This window comes from Eutrigla gurnardus (assembly GCF_963514095.1).
Source record: "Eutrigla gurnardus genome assembly, chromosome: 24".
Classification (NCBI taxonomy): domain Eukaryota; kingdom Metazoa; phylum Chordata; class Actinopteri; order Perciformes; family Triglidae; genus Eutrigla; species Eutrigla gurnardus.
The window spans coordinates 13,210,263-13,222,664 of NC_139935.1; the positions used below are offsets into that span (position 1 = coordinate 13,210,263).

General features: G+C 41.5%; 1 long non-coding RNA gene across 1 annotated transcript; it reads left to right on the top strand.

Annotated features, from left to right (window-relative positions):
* Positions 1 to 6,670: 6,670 nt before the first annotated feature.
* LOC311009684 lies at positions 6,671 to 12,308 on the top strand. The gene is made up of 3 exons (XR_014596679.1): positions 6,671 to 6,753; positions 12,129 to 12,161; positions 12,241 to 12,308. It is a non-coding gene; the product is annotated as an uncharacterized lncRNA (long non-coding RNA).
* Positions 12,309 to 12,402: the final 94 nt, after the last annotated feature.

A 12,402-nucleotide genomic window follows, 5' to 3' on the forward strand; every position in this document is an offset into this window, starting at 1 on the left:
TTCCAAACAAAATATAAACACTTTGAAAAGTGAAATACACTAAAGAAGAAAGGACAACTGCCACCGGCGGAGGGAGCCTATTTACCCGACAACGGCCGAGGCGGAGCGACTCAACGTAACGCGGTTCTTCAAAGAGAGGACTTTTTCCCGCTCAGCTAACTACAGCGGCAGGAGGTGAGTTTAAATATCATAAATTATGTTTTCCATTAATATTAGGTGTAGCAACGTAAAGTAAAATCCTTCGGTTTATTTTTGGGGACGTAATATTCGTGTTTACTAATTGTTTTGTTTCGCTCGGTGGACCGACACTATCGTAGCTAGTTAGCATTAGCTAGCTAGCCTCCACTAATATGTTACTGTGGCTGCGGGTTTCACGGCTGAGTCACCGCCATGGTCACTTCCCAGCTTCGCTCTCTTAATCATTCTATTGTCCAGGAAGTTTGATAATTAATGAGCCAATGCTTTGGTAATGAATATAATTCCACTAATTACTTGTGATGACGTGGAGCATGCTGCAGACTATGAACTCAAAACTCTGTTCTGAACGGACATTTGGCCGCGTCGCCCCCCCTCACTGCTCCGTGTGTCTCTGCCGTCTCTGCTGCGTGTTTGTGGGGGAACAGCGGGCTGGATGACGCGCTGGAAGAGCGGACAGCGAAGCGGAGAGACCACGGAGAGAATGAGACGGACTTTGGGTCCAAGTTTACTGGAGTCGTACAGTGAAATGATTCATTAAAACAGGGGTGTCCAAACTACGGCCCGCGGGCCAACTGCGGCCCGCGGTCCAGTTTTTATTGGCCCGCAGCAAATTCTGAAAATATAATTGAATATGGCCCGCACAAGAAGCTTGAGCTCAACTCTGTTGCACTTCTCAGTTTCAACACTAGATGGAGCCAGCCACGGAAACGGTGCTTCTCCACTAAGCAAAATTAAGCAAAGAAAAACTTTTACCGCGAGTCACCAGAAATGGCAGCACCGAAGAAACGCAAAATAGCAAGTGAGTGTAGAAGATTTCAAACACGGTGGGAAAATGAATATTTCTTCAAAGAAATCAACGGAAAGTGTGTCTGTTTGATTTGCAATGAAGATATTTCTGTGATGAAAGAGTATAATGTCCGTCGGCACTATGAGACCAAGCATCAGAGCTACACATCGTACACCGGTGCCGAACGAACACAGAAAGTCAAGCAAATGGCAGCTAGCCTGCAAGCTCAACAACAGTTTTTTTTTCGTGCTAACAAAATACAGGAAAACGCCACAACAGCAAGCTATGAAGTCGCTAAACTTATTGCCCAGCACGGCAAACCGTTCTCAGACGGTGATTTCATAAAGCAGTGCCTCATCAAAGTCACAGAAATAATGTGCCCGGAAAAAGTGCAGGATTTCAACAACGTGAGCTTATCCAGAAATACAGTGGTGCGGAGAATCGAGGACTTGTCAGCTAACTTGAAACTTCAGCTGAGAGACAAAGCTTGTGCTTTTGATTTCTACTCAATAGCATGCGATGAGAGCACAGATGCCACAGACACCGCGCAGCTGTTAATTTTTTTGCGGGGAGTAGATGATAATTTTTGCTGTACGGAGGAGCTGCTTGATATGATGAGCCTAAAAGGCACAACGACGGGTAGAGATATTTTTGAAGCTGTGTCAGAGGCAGTTGAAAAGATGGGACTTCAATGGGACAAGCTCTGTGGAGTAACAACGGATGGAGCTCCGGCCATGACGGGCGAGCGCAAAGGAATGGCATCGATGGTGTGCGCAAAGGTAAAAGAGAGCGGAGGTGAGGCTGTTAGGATGCACTGTATAATCCACCAAGAAGCACTGTGTGCCAAGACTGTCCAGCTGGGCGATGTGATGAACACTGTTGTAAAAACTGTCAACATAATTCGAGCTAGAGGACTGTACCACAGAGAATTTCAAGCTTTCCTATCTGATGTGGATGCTGAATACGGGGATGTGCTCTACCACTCTGATGTGCGCTGGCTCAGCCGCGGCTCTGTGCTGCAGCGGTTTTATTCGCTGAGATCAGAAATCGACCAGTTTTTGAAAGACAAGGGCCGACCTCTTCATGAACTGAGTGACCCTCTGTGGCTGGCAGACCTGGCATTTTTAGTTGATCTTACTCATCATCTGAATACACTGAACAAGAACCTACAAGGCAAAGAACAGCTGGTGCCACACCTGTATGCGCACATGAAAGCCTTCTGTGTAAAGCTCCGCCTGTTTGAGACACAACTACGAAGCTTTAATGCTGCACACTTCCCTGCGCTGTCTGAAATCAAGTCTGCTTTTCCAAAGGCCGACCTTTCTGCTAAAAAGGAGAAATATGTGTCTGTGATTGCATCTCTCGTGACAGAATTCAACCAGCGTTTCCAAGATTTTTCTGTCATTGAAAAACAAATCAAGCTGTTCTCGACCCCCTTCCTGGTGGATGCAGAAGAAGTGGAAGAGAGTCTGCAGTTAGAACTGATTGAAATGCAATGTGATGATTCTCTGAAGAGTCAACATCAGCTTCTCTCCCTCCCTGACTTCTATCAGAGTTTGGATAATGCCAAGTTTCCTCTGATGAGACGCCACGCAAAAAGAATGATGAGCCTGTTCGGCTCAACATACATATGTGAACAAACATTTTCTCTGTTAAATCAGAACAAAAGCAGACTGAGAACCAGAATGACTGATAGCCATCTCTGTGAAGTCCTTCGTGTCTCAACCACCAAACTTTCTCCTGACATGTCAGCCATCCTTCAATCCAAAGGACAGCATCACTGCTCCCACTGAGTGCAATGTTCTTCACATTATAGGTGAGTTAGAAATACACACAGTATTCATGTGTAAATATGTCACCTCTAGTGTGTGGCCCGGCCCTTTGTTTATTTTTCTGTATTTGGCCCTCACTAAAAAAACTTTGGACACCCCTGCATTAAACCGAACGTTAGAATGGGTTTTGCGTGTCCTCCGTTATGTTTTACACGACAAACGGAACGTCGGATTAAACAACACGAACGTCAGTTTGAAGGTAAAACAGTTGAGTCATAATTTCACGTCAAGCGTCTGGAAACAGTGAACTTGTTGTTACTCTGAGGTTGAGACAACCAGCCCGTCCTCCCTACCACCGCTGTGTGTCTTCACAGCAGCAGAGAGGCTGACAGGAGAGGAGCAGTGACGTCACAGGGCTGCTTAATGCAAGTTTCAGTTGGAAACTTTCCATGGGAATTATCAGGAATTCATGGGAATGAACCTGGAATTTACAAAACTGAAGGTTGGTCCTGAACAGGGATTTTTAATATAGTTGGGAAAATATACTTAAGCATAATTTTGACTAAAACGGACAGATTTCATGCAAGTACACTTGAGAGTATGAATACTGTTATCTTATTCTACCGAGAAATGCCACGTGCACCATCCGATTTCACACAAGCTAATGTTCAAGGAAAGTCTTTGTGTGTAAATATTGTGAAAAGACATACGTGAAGAATGCCACAAAACTGCAGCTGCATATTGTAAAGTGCAAATATAATATATGAATATTTCTAAAATTCCCCAGCGTAACTTCCCATGGAAAGTCTTCAGAAAATGTACTGGAAATGTTCTGCCGCTTTGCAACCCAATCTGATACAGATACACTGCAATAATTGTCAGTCAAGTTAACTTCTACATGTTAGTCGAAAGTCATTTGGAATATAAATCTTAACTTGAAATGGGAAGTCATATAAACATATTCAAGTTGTTTTAACTTGAGATGGTGAGTTACAATAATGCAGACGTGTGTTTGTGTGACTCGGTAAGGGAAGTTTTCTGGCATTTATAATGTAAAATAATTATTTGTTTTAACTGATAGTATGAAGTTGTAATAACTAGTGGTTAAAAGTAGGGCTGCAGCTATCAGATCTTTTTGTAATCGAGTAATCTACCGATTATTCCATCGGTTTATCGAGTAATCGGATAAAAATTAACATTGTATACAGCTCCCATATACACATATATGACTATAAAAAGCAATAAAGATAAGAAAAAAAGGAGAGAAAAAAGCTAAAGATGAATGTTTTTTGTTTATTTAAATCTCAACACAAACAAAGACATCAAAATCACCTAAACTGTTTAAAAATGAACTTAAATTGCAAAATGCCAGCTTGGAATGTCTGACAGTGAGGTCAAAGTCTTTTTACATGCCATTAATAACAACCTCAACTAATATGTATCACACTTTGCACAGTGAAGCCCTTCTAGATCACCCAGGTACAAGATTTAAACACTAAAATAGACTTTCATCTTAAAAACTGCTTCCAGGACACCATGGACACCAAAATGGAGCCACAGAAGGGCGATTCCAGGAAATGTGAAGATGCTTCAACAGGACCTCCAGCAAGCAGAGTGATTAGAGAAGTGAGTATTTTGTGCTGAGTTCAGAATAATGGAGTCCCGTTCTCTCCAGGAGGGAGAGCTTGTGAAGCTCGGCTTTCCATCTTGCTTTAATATTCAGAGAATGGTCTCTTTTCAATATCATTTAGATATTCTGGTTTTGGTAAGTAGCTTCTTTTACAGGCTTTTTGAAAAATGTCTAGGATCTCCTCTCCCATTGTAGTATCATTTTTTAAAATATTTTGCAGACAAAGTCCCTGATTTGTAAATACCTAAAGTGATCTTGATTCTGCAGATTAAAGTTGTCGTTAAAGGTTAAAAACCCCGTCAATCAAAAAGTCGGGCCGGAGGTAAACTTGGACGGCGTGCCTGTGTGTCGATGCTTACTTCCTGATTGCACACACTCTGCCGTCTCGAGCACTAGCGCGTGCACGTGTGTGTTGTTATCAGCTGTATCAGCAGCTCCACCCCCTTCCCCCTCAAACCGCCTCTCCTTCCACTCAGCTGTTATTGCAACATACACTTAATACGTTCAGGCTTTAACAGGCTGACGTTTCCTTATCAGTAAACTGTTACCATGGTAACTGACTCTGTGAAGCTAACCTGCTCGCTGGCAGGTTTTCTTCAACAGACTGAGTTTCTCCCAATCTGTCTCCTCCATTTTGCTGATCCTGAACCAGCTGTGGAAACTTGCAGAGTCCTTTCCTCGTCAACCATCGATATGGAAGCACAAGTGATTCTAGCAGCCTCGCGTCTGGAGAGGATGTTGATTACTTAGTAGAACTCTTCAGTTTTACCTCACCATCCATCACACATCTGAACAATATTCTCCGGCCTTCCATTTCTTTATTTCATATCGTAATCTCAGACCAGATTCTTTGCAGATCTCATTCCAAGTTTCCATCCAGTGAAGTAGCCTACTGTCATTATTTAAACAGTGTGACCATATTTTTACATTCATTCATATCAGAGGTCTTCAACGTTTTCCAGGCCAAGGGCCCCTTGGCTGATAGTGACACGGTGGAGGGCCCCCTGTTACATATCATATTAATCATGTTCCTTATTAAGCTGGGCCAATAATAATGTGTAGTGCAGCCTATAGTGCCATGTATACAGGTACTTTGTAATGATGTATGTATGCAATGCTTAGCCATTAAAATAATAATTGTTGACAGAAATATATATTTACAGAACATATTGTAAATCTATATTGGCATTTCTACATCACAATTTCACATTTACACAACAATTAACATTTATATTTGCTTATTAGATGTTGTATTAATGTTCATGTGTATTTTTGAACATATTTTTAATTTTGTAAGAAAAAAAGGTTTGGGATCAAATAATGTTGGGGACCCCCTGCTGGAAATCCGTGGACCCCCTATGGGTCCAGGACCCCATGTTGAAGATCTCTGGCCTATATTCATGAATGTTATTGAATTGTGTTCATGAAGCTGTTCATGTTGTTCAGCAAAGGTTCACCGTGCATCAGTTTATGACCAGCTGGTCCCATAACCAGACTGTGAGCCCCCCTCACTCCCTCTCTTTGATTCTGGTTGTAATGTATTGATAAAGCGCTGGATCACTATTGTAAAGTTCACCCTGTATGTTCCTCCTCAGCCACCGTACCTGTCAAAGTTGTTTTCTAGAGTATTTGATCGCCAGATTAAAGCGGTGCAGGAGGCCGTGACAAAGGTGGAACCCCTCTGGAGGCCGAATGCAGCTAAAATAACACAAACAGTTTCTCATCATCATTTTCCTGCTACGAGTTTGAGGGACGATGTTTGAATTCAGAAGTTAGAAGGAATCCAACAGGAATGGACAGCTCGGAGCTTCCTGCAGAGATCCACATCCACTGAATCTCTTTGGCTTTTGGACTGTTGGTCGGACAAAACAAGACATTTAAAGACTTCACCTCGGATTCTGACAGACTGGGCTGCACATTTTATACCGTTTACTGGTGTTTTATAGACTCAATGATTGATTACTAAAACATTCAATAGATCCATCAACAGTTAATATAAGCTGTCATCCAGTCTCCTCTGAAAGACTTGTTGTTGAAACATCGAGCGGAAATAATAAGACGACACTGACAGCATTAATCTCACAGGAACATCTAAGTGGTTTCCTGGTTGTCATAGTAACAGTCATATAATATGTCCTCAGTAGGTAGATTCTTGTCCGATTAAAAGTTTTTTAGTTTCCCAGAAATGCAGTTCTGAGAAATGTTTTTAAGTAAAGAGTAAAGCTCCACCTCTTCATGTACACAGATCTACATTGAGGACAGCACAGGTCTTTATCAGAGCAGAGACAGACAGGCGGGCAGACAGACGGTCTACCTGCACATCATGGACCCCCTGTTGGTGCTGGTTCTGTTGCTGTGGATCTCAGGTAGGACTCTGCTTTAAAGATGATGTGATATTATTTGTGTTGGATCTCTAAATGAGAACAAACTGCTCACATACATCAACACCGCCAGGCTCCACTCCACGGGGTTTTCATCCAATCAGAGGTTTTCATTCCATTTCAGTCATTTATTATTTCTTTTTTAGTATGTATTACATACATCAATCATGTTTTCCTTGCTTTTGATCACAGGGAAGTAGGGCTGTCGACAAATATTCTAAATTCAAATATGTATTTGAATAGTTGTTAAAAACAGAATTTCGAATGTGAAAATTAATATTCAAATCATATGTAAAAAAACAACAACGGCGGTGCAACTGTCTGCTTTGTGGGTGAGCGTGCGCCTGAGGTCAGGGAATGTCTGTTCTATACTGTAAAACTTCAATTAATGTTAATAATATTTGTTTCAACCACTGAATGAAGCCTGACATATTTAGGACAAGAATCACGACCTTAAATTGCTCTAAACTCTTGATCAGCATTTGTTTCTTGTTGTCGTTCATTTAAACCGATATGTGGAGGGAGGGAGGGGGAGAGAGAGTGAGGGAGGGAGGGAGGGAGGGGGAGAGAGAGAGAGAGGGAGGGAGGGAGGGGGAGAGAGAGAGAGAGGGAGGGAGGGAGGGAGGGGCAGAGAGAGAGTGAGGGAGGGAGAGAGAGAGAGCGTGATGGAGGGAGGGGCAGAGAGAGAGTGAGGGAGGGAGAGAGAGAGCGTGATGGAGGGAAGGGGTGAGAGAGAGTGAGGGAGGGAGAGAGAGAGAGCGTGATGGAGGGAGGGGCAGAGAGAGAGCGAGGGAGGGAGAGAGAGAGAGCGTGATGGAGGGAAGGGGTGAGAGAGAGTGCGAGAGAGAGAGAGAGAGGTCTGCTTGTCCATCAGTTAATTTCCTTATTTTTGTAGGTAATATGTTGTTAAATATGTTTAAACTTAAATAAATTACCAATACAAGTAGTTATGTCTCGTTGTATTAATTTGTCCTGTTATTGACGTGCCTAATGCACAACCAGAAATATGAATATGTTTGAATATATGTGTTTTTTTAAAGGGAATATTTGAACGTCATTTTAGAGTAATTTTGACAGCCCTACAGGGAAGTAAACTGCTCACATACATCAACACCGCCAGGCTCCACTCCACGGGGTTTTCATCCAAATGAGAGGTTTTCATTCTATTCCAGTCATTTATTATTTCTTGTTTGTTTGTTTTTTCAGAGTATTTCATACATCAATCATGTTTTCCTTGCTTTTGATCACAGGGAAGTAAAAAGCAGTTCATCCAGAACAGGGAGGGCAGCTTTGATGAAAGGGAGGGACACACAAATGTTCACCTCACGACCCGAGGGCCAGATATATCACCATACACTTCCACCATTATAACCTTGTCACTTCATTGGCCTACTATAGCTCACTCATTTAATAAATACAACAACATATATACTAGCAATCAAAGTTTATTATACCAATTTTAAAAAAATACAGATGATTTGGCTCTCAAGAACACATTACCCAGACAAGGCTCCCTAGTGGGCCAACATTTTTAACATTAATATTTTCATAAGAAAAATGTTGTGAACTTCACACAGAAACAAACATTACTGAGTCATATATTATTTCAGTGCAAACATATCTCTTTGTATTTTCTTCTCTGCCCTTACATTCCATAACATTTTTAAATTATATTTCTCAAACATGTTATCCTCTGTAAAGTTCTCTGCTGCTCTTAAACTGCAGTTTTTAGATTTCAGCTTTGTACTTCAGGAGCATCTTTGTGCATCTCTTCACATGAGAGATGTACTTCCCTGTATTCGGACGGTTGGATTTATGGCCCTCTATCTCCCTCTAGCGGCTGATAGAATGAATTACAGCTGGAGTTCAAATGACATGCTTTTTACCAACGACTGTGAAACCAATAATATATTCATTTTTATAAATGGACACAGATTGTGTACACATGTACATGGATAATTATATATAACTATAAAAATAAAACATTGGAGAGGAGGGGATAAGAATCAGGTTTTTCCCAACATTAGAACAAGTGAAATAGAGCAGGGGTGTGTGGGAAAATAATACATGAAAAGAGAAAACACCTTTGTAGGGAGATTGTCTATCAGCTTTTAAAATGACCGTTCAATTAGCTGAGGACACTTTCATATTTAATCCGTTACTTCCCTTAGATCCGTCTGTGTCTTTTAATGAAGGAAACCCATTTTGACCATATTTTTGTGAATTTATCCATTTGTATATGAAGTGAAAAGGTGATTTTCTTCCCATTCAGTATCTATCATTAATCATATCTGTCCATTCTTCTACTGTGGGAGGGTTGGGCTGTAGCCAGTGTCTACTTATGTTTTTCTAAGCTGCAGTTATCATTGTTCTAAATAAGTATTTGTGAAATGAATGTTTTGAAGTGGTTACATGTATTATTTCTACAATCACTGTATGTATATTCAGTAAGCATCTCTCTGTGCAGCGGTTGGTGTTGTTAGTCCGCCATATATTCAGACTTGTGACAAACGATGCAGCATGTGATCAGTGTTACTGTGTGTAAGTCCATCTGATTGATCATCCTCACTGTTTCCTGTTCACTCTGTGTCAGAGCTGCATTTAAATGCTGCTGCTTCACATTAAAACACCTCAACTAGATAAACTTTTATTGTGGAGGGGTCACAGGAAACACAATAGTTGTGTCTAAATTCAGCGGCCCCATCCTTCAGAGAACACAGCTGACGTAGAACGTGAAGGCCGAGACGGTCTGATCTACAGAGGACTTCCTGTTTGAGTCACCAGCTGTTCCCGCCCTCACACTTTGCCACTCCCGTTGCTTAGCAACCAGCTGCTGTTGACCCTAAAGCACAAAGAAGACGTAACTAACTGATCTGATTAAAATGGAGCCAGAGATCATAATTTGTATCCTTTTTATTTGATATTATGATGGTTCAGGCTGAGAGAGGAACATTGTCAGGTAAATTAAATAACATTAACATTGGTTAAGCTGTGAACTTTAAATTTAATCCCATCGGTCACTATAGTGACCATGAAAACATTTTCAGTTAACAGGTCCTAAAAACATTACTGAATATTGTATCGATCCATTTCCAGAAAGTATTGAAGTAATAAAACCTCTCAATGACATATGTGCAGTGTTGCATGTTTAGTGTAAATGTCACATGACCAGAGCTGATTACTTCCTGGTTGCACCTGTAGAGGAGGATGGCTGCATGAAAGCTCCGACAAAACAAGCTTAGTAAAGTATGTTAATATGAAGATAAGACTAATATTTCTGGTTCACATAATCTTTAAGATGTTTAGTATTGATATATGTATTTACAATCACTCAACTCTGTTCACTGAAGTCACAGAATGAAGAAACATGTTGTGACCAGTGGGATAACACAATGTACAGTATCTAGATGTACATGTACTTGTTTGGAGTTCTTTATTAGGAATAAGCCCTTGGGATGTACCATCTCGTTTTCCAGGGGGTCCCGAACAACATGAATACAATGAAAACACAATTTAGACAAAACATTGAACAGAAACACACGGACACAAACAGAAACATGTCATTAATTAAATAAGAAGAAAAAGATGGGAAGATACGACTCATAGAGAAGTATAACAGACGATCAAAGAAACTAGATGATTAATAAGTGACATTAGTGATCAGACATGATTGTGTTAAGGACATGAACAAGTAATCCTATCATGAGAAGACAGGGCATTCTTCAACTTGTACACATACAGAGTTGTTGTTCTACCTAACTTTCTCTTCTGTCTTCTAGTTGAACTTACACACACTAACATGCTGCATATGTTGGACCGAGGGGCCCGCCCACACAAGGCATGCAATATTACAGCTAGCCCTCAACATGAGAAAGATGCTGTCCTCAGTGATGGTGATAGTGATGGGTCAGATATGGACTATGAGGGGGAGACACACACACACACACACACACACACACACACACACACACACACACACACACACACACATACATATATACATGTATATATCAAAGTTTAGTTTGATGCTTTCCTCTTCTTGAATGCAGAATACCTCTATCCTGAATAACCCCTATATTGTAAATGAATCATGTGACTGGTCTACAGATTAAATATTACAATGTTACAATGAATGCACTAAAGTAATATTGAACTAAAGTACAAGATAAAATGTTAGAACAAAGTTAGAACATGAAGGTTTCAATACATTTTCCAAAAGTCACAATGTTACAATAAAGGAGATGTTTTGAGTTTGCTTTCTGTATTCATATCGGTGATGTATGAGGACTTTTGATATGTAAAATAGTCACACTAGCATGTGATGAAGTATTTTAGTGGCGATGATGGAGATGCTGCCAGAAACAGAGTTTTACATTTTAGAAGTATTTTATAAGACTGTGAAGGAGAAATATGCTAACATAGACATTATCCCACCGGTCACCTTTGTGACCATAAAACACACTTTTCACCTAATTTTCCTAATTTTCAAAAGTAATGATTGATTATTGAAAAGGGTTAGTAATGACATATGATTTGGATATTTCCATGTCTGTCTCTCTCCTGTCTCCCTCCATCGTCTGCTGTCTGTCTCTCTCTTGTCTCCCTCCATCATCTGCTGTCTGTCTCTCTCCTGTCTCCCTCCACAATCTGTCTCTCTCCTGTCTCCCTCCATCATCTGCTGTCTGTCTCTCTCTTGTCTCCCTCCATCATCTGCTGTCTGTCTCTCCTGTCTCCCTCCACCATCTGTCTCTCTCCTGTCTCCCTCCATCATCTGCTGTCTGTCTCTCTTGTCTCCCTCCATCATCTGCTGTCTGTCTCTCTCCTGTCTCCCTCCATCATCTGCTGTCTGTCTCTCTCCTGTCTCCCTCCATCATCTGCTGTCTGTCTCTCTCCTGTCTGTCTCTCTCCTGTCTCCCTCCATCATCTGCTGTCTGTCTCTCTTGTCTCCCTCCATCATCTGCTGTCTGTCTCTCTCCTGTCTGTCTCTCTTGTCTCCCTCCATCATCTGCTGTCTGTCTCTCTCCTGTCTGTCTCTCTCCTGTCTCCCTCCATCATCTCCTGTCTGTCTCTCTCCTGTCTCCCTCCATCATCTGCTGTCTGTCTCTCTCCTGTCTCCCTCCATCGTCTGCTGTCTGTCTCTCTCCTGTCTCCCTCCATCATCTGCTGTCTGTCTCTCTCCTGTCCCCCTCCATCATCTGCTTGTCCTCAGAAGGATGGATGCAGGAGTGGACACAAACAGGATTTTCAAAGAGCAGTGGTCACATCGACCAGATATTCGCTCTCTTCAACATCATTTGAAAACATGTTTGTTGATTTTATTTCATTGAATGAAAACAATATATATGTTTGTGTTTCTCCAGGACTCCAGGTTGAAGGAAATCACAACTCAACAGGTAAATAGAGAAATTAACAAGAGAGAAAGAAAGCAGAATCTTCACTTCTTTCACTGAAGACTCTCTTCTTTCTGTTCAGAGCCTGATGATGTCAGGTTGGTGGGAGGAGCCAGTCGCTGTGCTGGATTACTGGAGGTGAGACAGGGAGACTGGAGACCAGTGGATGGCTATGGCTTGACCCTGAAGGAAGCAGCTGTTGTCTGTAGAGAGCTGGACTGTGGCTCTGCTGTTTCTGTAGGAT